We start from the raw sequence: 15524 nt of genomic DNA on the forward strand, positions 1-15524 counted from the left end.
GCGCGTCGGGCGCCCAGCAGAAGTCCCAGGGTCCCAGGACGCGGCTGGACGAGGCTCTGCAGGTGCGCGTGCCTGTGCCTGAGGGTGCGGCCGCGGGAGGAACCCCCCCTCCCCCGGGGAGGAGGGCGCGGGCGGCCCCGGGGCGCTGTCTCCAGCGTGTCGGGTGGGGGAGGGGCACAGGTGCCAACCGGGTGGGCCACTACGGGTGCCGGCTGTTGGGCTCAGGTGAGCCGGACAAAAATTGCCGGCTCTTCGTGATTTTCATTACCCCCATTTGGAAATCCCTTTAGTGTAATGACTCATAAACGAATTATTGTTACTAGAGTACTAACCAGGGGCAAACGAGTCAAGATCCAGCAGCTAGAGCTATTAAATTTGTCCACGTGTACCATTATTGAAGTTGTTGAGTTTCTCCCTTTAAAAGGAGAAACAACTTTGGTGCTTACTGTACAACCGTGGCTCAGTCTGTCGGGCGTCGGACTTTGGCTCAGGTCATGATCTCACAGTTTGTGGGTTTGAGCCCCGTGTCGGGGCTCTGTGCTGACAGCTCAGAGCCTGGAGCCTGCTTCAGATTGTCTCTCCCCGTCTCCCTCTCTTTGCCCCTCCCCTGCTCATCCTCTCTCTCTCTCAGAAATAAATAAACATTAAAAAAAATAAAAGAAAAAGAAAAATACAACATCAGAGGCAAGTTTATGTTACCATCCCAACATAGCTTTCACTTTTCCTCATTTGTTAGTTTTCAATTTCCCAAATAACAATCAAAAGCCAAATAAAGTACCTACATGCCCAACATATCAAATTGAATAGAGAAAGCTTTTTAAAATTGTCCGTTTTCCTCTCCAGTCTTTGTCTTTAAAAGAACATATCGTGATCTTTCCAAAAGAATGAACTGGCATTTTAAGTCAATTTTAAAGGGAAAAAAAGAAAGTATAAAAACAGTTTGCAAGCATTTTTCACTTGAGCCTCAGTAGGGGAGTCACATTTTTTTTTAACTTTTGTTTGCATATTTCATATCTTAGTAAATTAATTTTCGCTGAAAGCTATCTGAGATTAAGCGAGCATAGTCAGCCTAGGACACAAAAGGCTTTTCATAAGACACGCTGCTTGGAAACACGAGCCTAAAACAGTGGGGTTGTTTGATGTTAATAATCAGATTGGGACCCTCTTGTTGCGAAAAGAATTCGTTTCATCCGTTTTTTATAGCAATTCTGTCAACTTGGTTTGTTCTTAACAATAGAATTGACTTGTCAATGCGTTTTGGATGGATGTGAACAGAAGCAAGGACAAGGAATGCCTAGGCTTGCCACTTGATGGAGAAGTCAAGGGTGAGCGAACAAAGGTCAGAGGTAAGATAGCTTGCGTGTCTGCCTAAAGAAATGGTATGAGGCTGTGCCCGTCGCCTCCCCAGAGCATGCCAGCTGTCAAACCATCTTAGGGGTATGTCACAAAGGAGTGACAGGAAAAATATATAGTAATCAACTTTACACTTACTAATCGGGAGGAAAACCTTGGCAATTATTTTAATGAATTGCAACACCACCTTTAATATACTTAACAAAATAACTTTTCTGAAGTTGATCCTGTAATTACAGCATCCATCCCGGGTGCAGAAATACTGAGTGATCAATCATTAGTGTCACTCCCCACTCCTCTCTCCATCCAGGGACCAGCCAACATTTAAGTAGATTCTAGATGTGCTAACGCTTACAGATATTTGTGTACGTTTTTGCACACGTTTGTCTGGAGAAGAGGAGCAAGGTAGCCCATGAATGGGACAGTAAGAACTATATAGGGTTCAAGGGCAATACAAAGTGATTAGGGGCTACTGGGGCAAACGAGAGGAGAGTGAAAGCACATTTGGGGGAGCAGGACTCGGGAAGGTTTGAAGAAGCATCAGAAGGCAGAGAATTCATGAAAAAAACAAAGCACTAGCAACTCCAGAGTAGTAGCCCAAGCACCAAGAGCCCAAGAACGTTCTGGAAAGTTCTGGGGAAGATCCATACAAACTGCTGAGTCAGAATCCAGGGGGCTATGGGAAGAACAGGTCCCTTCTCAAGTCTGGGTGGCCCAAGCCGGAAAGAACTTGACTTGTTCCACCAGCAGAGAGGAGAAACAGAACAGTAACATCTGACCGGAAGCAGCCGGAATCCAGGTGGAACTCGGAAGGGACTGGAGAACCTATGAGGGCCCCAGGTGCACAATACTCCGTGGTAAAGTGAGCAGTGAGTGGGCTGGGCACCCCGTAGTGCCTGTCGTCCACGCACAGGGACTGCTGCGCCTGGCAGTGTGTCCCTTCTGTGCTCCCCGTGCCTGATGTCCACAGGCGCTGAGGGAGGGGACACCAGGGGAGACCTGACACATTTGGTCCTTGGAGCCCACTCTGGCTGCCCCTCAGTCGATCCCACCAGGAAGTTACTGCCGTGACATCACGAAGGGCGCACCTCTCTGGAGGGCTGTCATGGGCCACTTTATATCACAGTGCACATCAGACACACACAACTTGTTAAAACCGTCCTAGTTCATGGCAACATACCTTTACCAGTGGCATTGCCGTGAACTGTATCACAGACCTCTCACGTTCCAGCCGCACAACAGCAACGTCCCAGGCGCTTGCCCCACCCGAGGGACCAGGGATGTAGAGCTAAAACCAAAGTCAGACGCTCACCCCGGGCCAGCCGCTGGTCTTCCAGTTCTGCGGAGCTCAGAGCCTCAAAGGTAGCCTTGAATCCCGTCTTCTGGGCCGCTTTTCTCTAACCAGGTGGCAGGTTCCGTTTTTCCTGGAATGGCTCTTGAACCTGTCCTTGTCGCCCCATGTTTATGGCAACCACTCTCACTTGGGCTCCAGTGGCATCCTGTCTCATGACTCGGACCTCTCTCTGTTCCAGCCCGTCCTACACCCCCATGCCAGACTGACCACAACACTTCTCTGTTCTGGAACCTTCAATACTGTCCATCATCGAGTGAATCCATATTTTTCTGGAAGGGATCATATGGTCTCTGTTGAAATGACTCCGCTCCACCCTTATAGTGAAAAAAACAAAACAAAACAAAACAAAACTACCCACAGACAATACCTGAACAAATGGGCATGTCTGTGTCCTGGTAAAACTCCATTTACCAAACAGGCAGTGGGCTACGTCTGGCCTGTGAGCCATCATTTGCAGACCCCTGGATTCGAGTCACAATTCCCTAGTTTGGCATTCATCGCTTTCTAGAATTTGGACTCAGTTTAAAACGCTACCCCTCTTTCCCACCATTTCTCTAAAACATGCCCATTTCCCCAAGACTTGCACGTAGGTAATGTATTTATGTTTAGAAATGAATTTCATGGGGCACCTGGGTGGCCCAGTCGGTTGAATATCTGATGCTTGATTTCAGCTCAGATCATGATCTCACGGTTCATGGGATCGAGCCCTGCGTCAGGTTCTGCACTGACAACGTAGAGCCTGCTTGGGATTCTCTCTCTCTCCTTTGCTTTTTCTACCCTTCCCCCACTTGTGCTCATGCTCTCTCTCTCTCTCTCAAAATAAACAAATAAAACAAAAAAAAGATTTAAAGATAATATGACACCTGGTGACCCCGTGAGCACAATGTCTTTACTTCCATTGCCTTCGCTTCATTGTCCATCACGTTCGTCATCGCATTATTACTTCTAGAAAACATTTTCATAAGAGCTCCCTCGAGGGGCACCTGGGTGGCTCAGTCAGTTAAACGTCCGACTTCAGCTCAGGTCATGATCTCATGGTCCGTGAGTTCGAGCCCCGCATCGGGCTCTGTGCTGACAGCTCAGAGCCTGGACCCTGCTTCAGATTCTGCGTCTCCCCCTCTCTCTGCCCCTGCCCCACTCACACCCTGTCCCTCTCTCTCTCAAAAAAAAAAAAAAAAAAAAGATTGTTCAGAGCTCCCTGGAATGAAGGCACCCCACCGCTTTGGATGATAACTCCTGCTCAGTCTACCAATCCCAGAGTCCAAAAGTCCTCCAAGGTAAGAATACAGGTGCTTGGGAAAAGCTGTGCGCAGCACCACCCTTTTCTCATTCTGGGTCCAAATCCCAGGCTTCGCCTTTGTTAGGTTTGTTTACACGTTCAGTAATTTGCTCAGAGCACGATCGTTTATCTCTGTTGTTTGATATTTTGGCACGGGCCAAAGGAAGCACGAGAAAACCCCAATTATGAAAGACGTTTCAAAATTTAAAATCATCACTGAGAAAAGGACGACAGATAGGTCTCGTTGTGCTTAATTTCCATATACACTCATCAGAGCTCTCTTATCGTAGCGGATTCTTTGCGCACACACGTATCTAAAACGAGGAAATACCTGGGGTTTAGGAGTGGCTAGCAGGAATCACAGGAACTAAAAGTCAAGCTGTCTGGTCACATTTCAGCTTTGCCACTCACTAATGAGCGGTGTCGGTCAAGACTCTGCGAGTTTCGTTTTCCTTATCTGTCAAATAAAAGGTTTGGACAGGTCCGGCGAGACACAGATGAACACAAAAGTACAAACCCTGCGGGGAAACACGGTGTGTTTATTTGTGTATGTGTCACGATCTCCTGGACCGAAGCTTTTTGTTTTTGTTTTTATTTTTTTTAATGTTTATTTATTTTTGAGAGAGAGGCAGAGAGAGACACACAGAATCTGAAGCAGGCTCCAGGCTCCCAACTGTCAGCACAGAGCCCAACATGGGGCTCGAACTCACAAACTGTGAGATCATGACCTGAGCCGCATCAGCCTTTACGTTCTGGTGGTTCTGGTGACGACAGGGAGACCAGCAGATTCACATTGTAGGGCTGCTTCTAGCTCTAGCCTGCAGCTGAATTGGGGGCATGATCTACTTTGTGTCAAACGTAAATAAACATGACCCCCCCGGCTTCTTTTTTACACACTTCAGGGCCGTAGTTGGGGTAGTCATCCCTGGGAAATGATGGATGGGAAAATGTGGAAGGAAATCCCGTAACTGGTATTCTTATTGTGTTTATCCCTAAGTGAAAGGTTATTCGAGTTGTACAAGATAAGATGATGTTCTCCATGTCAACTCCATGTTACAAGATCTTTTGATCTGTTTTGAAGAAAATCACCAATGTTTTTTCTCTCACACCGGTTGACGTTAGCTTCAAAAGGCTAATTAATGGTCAAATTCCAAGACCCCTTGGGAATGCAAGCTGGTGCAGCCACTCTGGAAAACAGTATGGAGGTTCCTCAAAAAACTAAAAATAGAACTACCCTATGACCCAGCAATGGCACTGCTAGGCATTTATCCAAGGGATACAGGTGTGCTGTTTCGAAGGGACACATGCACCCCCATGTTTATGGCAGCACTATTGACAAGAGCCGAAGTATGGAAAAAGCCCAAATGTCCACCGATGGATGAATGGATAAAGAAGATGTGGTATAATGTATAATGGAGTATTAGTCGGCAATCAAAAAGAATGAAATCTGGCCATTTGCAGCTACATGGATGGAAGTGGAGGGTATTATGCTAAGTGAAATTAGTCAGAGAAAGACAAATATCCTGGACTTCACTCCTATGAGGACTTTAAGACACAAAACAGATGAACACAAGGGAAGGGAAACAAAAATAATATAAAAACGGGGACAAAACACAAGAGACTCATCAATATGGAGAACTAACTGAGGGTTACGGGAGGGGTGGTGGGAGGGGGGATGGGCTAAATGGGGGAGGGACACTAAGAAATCTACTCCTGAAATCATTGTTGCACTAGATGCTCACTAATCTGGATGTAAATTTTAAAAACAAAATTTTGGGGCGCCTGGGTGGCGCAGTCGGTTAAGCGTCCGACTTCAGCCAGGTCACGATCTTGCGGTCTGTGAGTTCGTGCCCCGCGTCAGGCTCTGGGCTGATGGCTCAGAGCCTGGAGCCTGTTTCCGATTCCGTGTCTCCCTCTCTCTCTGCCCCTCCCCCGTTCATGCTCTGTCTCTCTCCGTCCCAAAAATAAATAAACGTTAAAAACAAAATTTTTTTTTAAAAATTCCAGGACCCCTCACTCTCTCGGGGTCAGTATTCTTAAAAATAAAAGTTGCCTGTGTTTTATTACTTAACGGTAGCTCATGACTTCAGACAGTATTTGTATTGATTTTCCCACTCGGGTTTAGAAAAGCAGCAGTGGGAAGCGGTTCCCTCCATTTTGGCATTCCAGCGAAGAGTGAAATAAGTCAATGGAATCGCTCCTAGATCATAAAAATTTTTTCCTCCTGATCAGTCTTTTTATGACCCCAAGGTCAGAGCTATTGCAAAATTTTATTGTGGCTTGACAAATTCTCCATGTCAAGTCTATATTACAAGATCTTTATTTCTTCAATTAGACAACTGGAAACAGATACCACCTGTGCTCCCATATTTATTGTGTCAATAAAGTCCATTATAATTACGCCATGCTGTTGAAAAATGGCACACAGGGAACTGACAGACTGCCCTGGGGTCACCATTTCACGTGATACCAACCACTGATCGAATTATTTCAAAGGCTTAAAGCTATGGATTAACAGGGGAAAAAAAGACTTTGTATATCACATCCTTTCATTTATATTTTGCTAGGCTCTCTTTTTTTTTAATTTTTTTAAATTTAATGTTTATTTATTTTTGAGAGAGAGACAGAGCCTGAGTGGAGGAGGGGCAGAGAGAGGGGGAGACACAGTATCCGAAGCAGACCCTGGGCTCTGAGCTGTCAGCACAGAGCCTGGCACGGGGCTCGAACCCACGAACCGTGAGATCATGACCGGAGCTGAAGTCGGACGCTTAACCGACTGAGCCACCCAGACGCCCCTGGATAAAGACTTTTTATGTTGTTCACCGCCTTTCCCTTTCCCCCTGTGCATCTGAGTGTACTTCTTCAAGACCTAAATGCGTACTATAGCTAAACAGATAGATTCTTTCTGACCCTGTGATACAGAAGTTGCCCAGCCCCTATGAGATATCTTGGTCACTTTGCCAGATATGATCTGCTGTGTCACAGGAGCCCCCAAAACCACAGCAACAACAACACATCAGAATCCTGTGAGTAGGATAGTCCTTAATAGTTTCATTAAGATAGCACTGTGAAGGTTAGCGCTTTGTTTGAGAAAATTTTATGGGTTCATTTTATGGGTTAATTAGGGCCTTTGTCATTGCAAGTGACAAAATACAATCCAACTGGCTTTCAAGGAAACGGATCGTGGTGCTGTTGGTGGATTTTACTGGTTCTAGTAAAAGTCGGGATAGTTGAGGGGCGCCTGGGTGGCGCAGTCGGTTAAGCGTCCGACTTCAGCCAGGTCACGATCTCGCGGTCCGTGGGTTCGGGCCCCGCATCGGGCTCTGGGCTGATGGCTCAGAGCCTGGAGCCTGTTTCCGATTCTGTGTCTCCCTCTCTCTCTGCCCCTCCCCCGTTCATGCTCTGTCTCTCTCTGTCCCAAAAATAAATAAAAACGTTGAAAGAAAAAGAAGAAGAAAAAAAAAAAAAGTCGGGATAGTTGAGACAAAACTCTTGGGGTGTCTGGGTGGCTTGGTCAGTTGAGTGGCCGACTTGGCTCAGGTCATGATCTCACAGTTTCTGGGTTTGAGCCCCGTGTCAGCTGGCTGCTGTCCGCACAGAGCCCACTTCAGATACTCTGTCTCCCTCTTTCTCTGTCCCTCCTCCTCTCCCACTCGTGCTCTGTCTCTCTCTCTCACTCTTTTTCTCTCAAAAACAAACAAACAAACAAACAACCCAATCCGGAGGCTTAAACCCAAGTCTCAGCTTCTCTGCATCCCCTATGGAGCTCATTGTCCCTACAGATGAAATACAGATTCTGGTCTGACTGTCACTGTCTGGAAATGGGTCACTGTCCCCACCCTGAATCAATCCCTATGACCAGGGAATGGAAAGCATTGATGAGCCTACTTCAAATGCCCAACCCTGGAGCTAGGGTGGGCCCCCTCTCCCCCCCTCCCCCCCCCCCCCACCGTCCCAAACTTTTGAATTTAAAGGAAATTTGCTGTCCTTCTAACAGGCGAATGGACACCAAGGAGCAAAAACAACCCACGTCCCTGACGCTCCGGGCACAAACGATTGATGTTGGAACTTGATCACTAAAAGAATGGCTGTCCAGGAAGTAGAAAGAGAGCAGGCTTCAGAGTCAGGCTGTATTATTGGGGATCAGATCCAGTGGCAAACAGAATCACCTCCACGACTTTCAGGGCCCAGTGCACGATGAAAACACAGAGCCCTTTGTTCCAATATTAATCAGAATTTCAAGATGGCGACAGAGATGGTAAACCAGGTACAGGGCCCTTCCAGGTGGGGAACCCTGGGCCACCACGCAAGAAGCACACCCATGAAGTTGATTCTGACTGCAGATAACAGTAAACAAATACCAGAGACTCAAGCAAGATAGACGTTTCTGTCTCACGTGTAAGTCCAAAGGCAAACGCTCCAGGGTTACTTGGCAAAACTGTCAGGGACCCAGGCTTTTTCCAGCTCACCCATGTGGCCCCATCCTTATGGTCCAAGCTGTCCTATCTGTGTTCAAGGAACTGAGGAATGGCCAGGGTGTCGGCGTGCAGGAAGGAGATGGGGCAAGGAGCCCTGTGCAGGCTCCAGGGAAGGATCCACCTCGCTCCTTCCAACTTTTTGTGTTTTTCCACCATCTTGGGTACTTCTGGGCTTGTAGACTTCTTGTATCTTATCCCTGTATCTTAACATCAACTTCCCTTTGTGCCCAAATTTCCCTTCCTGTAAGGACACCAATCATATTGGATTGGGGGTCACCCCAATGGCCTCATCTTAAGCTGGTTAAATCTGCAAAGATCCTATTTCTAAATAAGGTCACATTCTGAGGTCCTCGGGGTTAGGACTGAAACATAGTTTGGAGACACAATATAACCCATAAGAAGAAGAGTTGGTAAAGATCTGATGTGAGGGGGTGTTTAATGATTGTAGAGTTGAGGACGGTTTCCTCCATTGACATGGAAAAGCCCAGAATGGGCAAATCCCTAGAGACAGAAATCAGAGCAGAGGTTGTCCGAGACTCGGGGTGGGAGTAAACAGGGAGTGGATGCTAATGAACACGGGCGTTCTTTTTTGCACGATAAAAATGCTCTCCAGTTACAGTGTGGTGATGGTTGCACAACTTTGTGAATATACTAGAAACTGCCAAACTGTACGCTTTAAAAGAATTAATGTTACAATATATGAATTATACCTCAATAGTAATAATTTTAAAGGACGCCTGGGGGCTCAGTCAATTAAGCAGCCAACTCTTGACCTCGGCCCAAGTCATGATCTCACTGGTCGTGGGATAGAGCCCCGCATTGGGCTCCGAGCTGACAGCACAGAGCCTGCTTGGGAAAATAAACATTAAAAAAAAATAAAAAATAAAAAAATAAAAATCCCAAAGAATGACACACGGCATTTTTTCAAGTGGACTGTGGACTGAATCTGGCTGCCACCTGTTTTTTGTACGACTTGGTGAGCCATACGATGTTTTCTACGTTTGTTTTTTTTTAATGGTTGAAGAAATCCAAAGAAGACTATTTCACGACATGTGGAAATGATACGAAATTCGAATTTAAGTGTCCATAAAGTGTTAATGGGTCACAACCACGCCCACTGGCACTCGTATAATCTAGAGCTGCTTAGACGTGGTAATGGCAGCCTTGAACAGTTTCTTTTTTTCTTTTTTTAACGTTTATTCATTTTTGAGACAGAGAGAGACAGAGCATGAACAGGGGAGGGTCAGAGAGAGAGGGAGACACAGAATCCGAAATGAGCTCCAGGCTCTGAGCTGTCAGCCCAGAGCCCCACGCGGGGCTCGAACTCACGGACCGCGAGATCGTGACCTGAGCCGAAGTCGGACGCTCAACCGTCTGAGCCACCCAGGCGCCCCAGCCTTGAACAGTTTCAACAGAGACTACATGCCCCACTAAACCGCAAATATTTACTATCTGGCCTTTTATTTGATTTATTTGTTTTTTTTAATGTTTATTTAGTTTTGAATAAATAAATAGTGAGAGAGAGCACGCGAGCAGGGAGGGACAGAGAGAGAAGGAGACACAGAAATCCGAAACAGGCTTCAGGCTCTGAGATGTCAGCACAGAGCCCGACACAGGGCTTGAACTCATGGACTGTGAGATCATGACCTGAGCCCAAGTTGGACGCTTCACTGACTGAGCCACCCAGGAGGCCCAGCCTTTTTGCACATTTTCTTCGATGTTACATATGGCTTGACACCGACCTCACTTGTCACACCGTTAGGGCAGCAAGTTACTGTTTGGTGAAAAAACCCAGGGAGACAAGGGCACCGCTCTGTGCCCGACGGAGGCACCGTCAGTCTGTACCCCTTGGCCCTCGTTCCGGCAGCTCTTGTGTGTAGTTTCTTAGAGCGCTCACAACAGCGGCCAGCGTGCGATCTCGTTTGTGCAAAGGGAAGGCACGAGGAATCTATTGCTCTGTTACAAGCTGCCCCAAAACGGAGCTTGGGACGAGCCCATTTGTCATCACCGTCTCTGTGGCTCAGGCGGTGGGCATGGCTTTGCTGGGTCCTCTGCACGGGGTCTCCCGGGGCCGTCTCAGGGTGTCACCCAGGGCTGGGGTCTCATCTGAAGGGGCTCAGCTGGAAAGAATCTTCTAGGCTCGGGCGGCTGCTGGCAGAACTCAGTAATCTGAGGTCTGTTGGACTGACGGCCTGAGCTGCCGGCCATCACTGGCTCCATCAAAGCCGGAAAGCTGACGAGGAACCGAGTCTGCTAACAAGACACATTCGCGAGGCGCCTGGGTGGCTCCGTCGGTTGAGTAGCCGACTCTTGATTTTGGCTCAGGTCACGATCTCACAGTTCATGGGTTCGAGCCCCACAGCGGGTTCTGCACTGACAGCGTGGAGCCTGCTTGGGATTCTTTCTCTCTCCTCTCTCTGGCCCTCCCCCACTGGTGCTTTCTCCCTCTCTCTCTCAAAATAAACGAATCAACTTAAAAAAAAAAAAAATACAAGGGACCCAGTACGGCCCATGCAATATTTGAGACATATAACACAAAATAAAAAAAAAAGTATTCATTGTGTAGCAGAGATTCAACTTTAACCCAGCGTCCTGTAGTTTCATTTGCTAAATCTGGCCCCCACCCTCAAATATGGCCTGCTCAGTTCCTCCAGCCAACTAAGCTCAGTGACTGTCCCCCAGGGGACACGTGGTGATGTGACAGCCGGTGGGGGGGCGCCTGGTGCATAGAGGACAGGGTGCTCCCACCATCCTACTGTGCATGCGCATCAGACAGCCCCCGCAATAAAGAATCCGACCCCAAGCATCAATGGGGCTGAGGAAGGACACGCTGACATAGGGGTCTCAGCCCTCGTTCCCACAGATTCCTCTTGTTCACTGTCAGCCTCAGCGCCCGGCTGCTGTGCTAAGGTCCAGAAACCAATCTCCAGGTGCAGGAGTGAGGAAGGTCGTTGGAAGGGGGGAGTGAGGGAGGGGGCTGGAGGGGGAGTGAGGGAGGTGGTTGGAAGGGGGGAGTGAGGGAGGGTGGTTGGAGGGGGGAGTGAGGGAGGTGCCTGGAGGGTGGGTGCGGGTTCGTCGGATTCTCTCCACAAACTTCTTAGTTCCTCCAACCCCGCTTGACCCAACCCGGGCAGCCGCCACACTCTTAAATGTTTATTACAAGCTCATGCTTGTCTGTCTTTAACCAGCTCAAGTAAAGATCTGAGTAAATCTCAAGCAGCTTCAAGAATTCATAAGCAGAAAATGATTTAAGGGCCCTGACAGAGAATGTAATTACCTTTTTTCTTTTTTAATTAATTAGGAGATGTTACTAATACCCCTGTCCAGAACATTTCACTGTGGTTAATGTTCCTGGAAAGAATCAATTCAAAATTCACCGATAACACAAATAGGCGGGTCCCAGTAGCATCCAACAACTCACAAAGTCATTTGCTCAAGATTAACACCATTTTCCAATGGGAACTCATATTGCTTTTATCCATACTACATGCAGCGTAGACAAGAATTTCATCCACTTGTTTTCTGCTTCTTAAAAAATCTATCGCACTTGTTTAAGTTCACCCAGGGGGCACCTGGGTGGCTCAGTGGGCGAGGTGTCTGACTTCGGCTCAGGTCACAATCTCACGGTTCACTGGCTTGAGCCCCACATTGGGCTCTCTGCTGACAGCTCGGAGCCTGGAGCCTGCTTCTGATTCTGTGTCTCCCTCTCCCTCTGCCCGTCCTCTGTACATGCTCTCTCTCTCTCTCTCTCTCAAAAATAAATAAACATGAAAAATGTTTTTAAAAAGTTCACCCAGGAAAATGTTACCCTTAAAGGTGTATCGAAATCCCACCTCGAGGCACAAAATATGAAGTTGTATTTATAGCATGTGACGACAGCACCTATGAACTCGTCCTCCGCCGTCAGACCAGGGGCTATAAAAGTCAGAAGCCGTAAAGGTCTTAGTTATTCTTTCCTCCCGCCAGCGGCTGCATGGCTGGGAACACGATGTTAGCAACAGTGATGTTTAAACCACAGAACAATGCCAGTGGTAACGCGAATGTTCGATACACGAGCCATATCCATCTAAATTCTCATTCTGACCCTGTAGTGAGCGACTGTTACTGACTCTGCTGGCTTCTGGTTTAGGATTCATGACTGTAGGCATTATTGAGGTGTCAGAAAGCCTTTTTAAAACTCCAAGCACACATTTCACAAAGAAAATGGTAAGTTAACTTCTCTGTGCCTCAGTGGACTCCACTCTAAAAAGGGGATAATGATAGAAACTAGTCACAGAGCTCTTCGGGCAAATAAACAAGCAAGTTCCCAGCATCTAAGGCAGCGGTCAGTTCCCATTAGTTGCTCACGATTATTTTTATTATTGTTACCTGTGGGTTTGAAAGCAAACAGATCAGCCCAGGGAGAGAAATGGGGTCAGCGTGAGGGAGGGCTCGGGCAGAGGGGTGGGCTTCAGGGGACAAATGGACGATCTGCAGAGGACCTGCTGGGGACCCGTGGAGTTGGCGTAGGGGGGAATGATCTCTGCGTCTTCTCTAACACTGAAGGTCACGGCATTGTTCACGTGAAAACGGTTACTTTTACATTATATGAATTCCACCTCGATACAAAGAAATCTTTGCTGGAAAAAAAAATTACCCAGAACATGTACCTTCCTTGGCTAACCTCCTCCAGAGACTTCCCCAAGCAAACCCAAACCCCCCGGCGCCCACCACCCACAAATGGGGAGACTGTACGTCCCTTACACCTGCTGGTCGGGAGCCCCAGAGAAGGGAAGGAAGAAAGCAGCATGAACGAATTTCAGAGTAAAAGTCTTCTGAGTAGGGGGTGCCTGTGTGGCTCGGCCAGTTGGGCGTCTGACCCTTGGTTTCGTCTCAGGTCATGATCCCAGGGTTTATGGGATCGAGCCCCGCTTTGGGCTCCGCACTGAGCGTAGAGCCTGTGTGGGATTCTCTCTCTCCCTCTCCGCCCTTCCCCTGCTCACACATACTCTCTCTCAAAATAAATAAATAAACATTAAGACAAGAGAAATTCTATTTAAAAAAAAACCACTTAGCATTTTTTCAGTCTTGAGTCATTTGACACAGTTCTTTCAGTTCTCAGAACTAGAGTTGCCAGAGTTAGCCGATAAAAATACCGGACGTCTGTTAAATTTCAGACAAACAATGAATCATTTTTTGATGTGTCCCAAATATCGCACGAGACATGACTATACTACAAACTTTTGTGTCCTGTATTTTATCTGACTCTCCCCCCCAGCTCACCCTGTCAAGGCTTGGGGTGATCGGGCCCTGAAGCCCTTCCTGACCTCCCCTCTTATCCCTTCATCTACAACTCGGCCAAGCCATCAAGCCATGTCCTGAGGGGTTTTCCAGTACTGGGAACAATTTCAGCTCTTTTCTGCCCCAGGGCCTTTGCACTCACCTGCTGTGTTCCTGGAATCCTTCTCCCCAAGCTTGGCTCTTTCTCATCCTTACTAATGAGTCTCACCTTAAATGTCCTGCTTTTTTTTTTTTTTTTTCTTTCTTTCTTTCTTTTAAATGTGCTGCCTTAAAGAGGCCTCTCCCGGCCAATGTGATTCCGTCCTGGGTCGCCCGGTTATTTTGTATCTCAGCACTCTACTCACTTCCTTCTAACACTCATGATATTCGTGACCATTTTGTGTGTTGCCTTTTCATTTCATTTATTTATTTATTATTCATTTAGCCTGTTGCCTCCATTTGGAAAGCAGCAACACTGATTTATCCTGTTCTCCATACTCCGTCCTTCATGCGTTCATTCAAGAAATACACAGTTCTTGGGCACCTGGGTGGCTCCGTCAGTTAAGCGCCCAACTTTGGCTCAGGTCATGAGCCCACAGTTCGTGGGTTCGAGCCCCGCGTCGGGCTCTGTGCTGACAGCTCGGAGCCTGGAGCCTGCTTCGGATTCTGTGTCTCCCTCTGTCTCTGCCCCTCCCCTGCTTGTGCTCAGTCTCTCTCTCTCTCTCAAAAATAAATAAAACATTAAAAAAAAAAGCTTAAAAATTAAAAAAAAAATACACTGTGTCAGGCACTGCTGGAGATGCTGTCAATCAACAAAGCCCCTGCTTGTTCTGAAAATGGTTCTGAAGTCTTGTGCTTGGCCTGGCCTCACTTCCCTCTGCTGTCACTTGTAGCTTTGGCTTGTGCAGAAGGCAGGAAGGGCAAAGGTGTGTCCCCAGGGACACGTCTGGTTGGTGGAGCGGCCCCTGCGGGCACCCTCGTCAGTGTCCTGGGGCTACGGTCACAAACAACCACAAACTCGAAGGCCTCCAACAACAGAAGTTCTGCAGGCCGAAAGTCCTAAATCAAGGTGTGTGCAGGGCCACACTCCCCGCAGAGGCTCTCGGGCAGAGTCCTTGACCTCTTCCAGCTCCGGGGTGCTGCTGGCCGTCCCTGACCTTCCTCGGGTGGTGGCCGCATCCTTCCAGTCTGTTCCTGCTGGCAGGCGGCGCTGTCCCTCAGTGTGCGTCTGCGTCTTGCCTTTTGGTAAGGACACCAGCTGTTAGACTCCAAGCACACCCTAATCCAGTGTGACCTCTCCTAGTTGCACCTGCAAAGTCCCAATTCCCACGTTAGGTCGCATTCTGAGCTTCCCACGGGACGTGAATTTTGTGGCGGGACGGCACTCGACCCAGTACCTTGGTGTGTCCGCTGAGCGAGGACACAGAGGTCCGGGATGCCGTCATTTGTTTCCAGGCCTGTAGCAAATGATAAGGAAGGCATAGGTTCGGGTGCCAAACCTTTGGTCTCGCCGCCCCAGCTCCCCTGCTCTCGAGGGGTGACATGGGGGTCGTGCGCCCGTCCACATTCTGGCTCAGTCAGGCTGTCCTGAGTTCTTGGCTGTGATGCCACTGTCATAACACCGAATGTCACAGCATTGCTGTACTGCCAGGACAGACCTGCTGCCCAAGGTCGAGGGACGGGCCCCAGGACCCTGACACGCCATGTGGCGGCCTTCCCTCGACTTCCTATTTCTGAAAGCATCCCTGCCTTGAGAGGTACGGGACTTATTCCTTCTCATTCTGGTGCCATTAAACAGAGG

General features: G+C 48.1%; 1 long non-coding RNA gene across 1 annotated transcript; it reads left to right on the forward strand.

The window, feature by feature from the left end:
• LOC115504391 lies at positions 1-5181 on the forward strand. Its single transcript, XR_003965678.1, has 4 exons — positions 1-62; positions 1238-1346; positions 3891-3984; positions 4984-5181. It is a non-coding gene; the product is annotated as an uncharacterized LOC115504391 (long non-coding RNA).
• The last annotated feature ends 10343 nt before the right edge of the window (positions 5182-15524 follow it).

The sequence above is a fragment of the Lynx canadensis genome, chromosome E3, assembly GCF_007474595.2.
Source record: "Lynx canadensis isolate LIC74 chromosome E3, mLynCan4.pri.v2, whole genome shotgun sequence".
NCBI lineage: Eukaryota > Metazoa > Chordata > Mammalia > Carnivora > Felidae > Lynx > Lynx canadensis.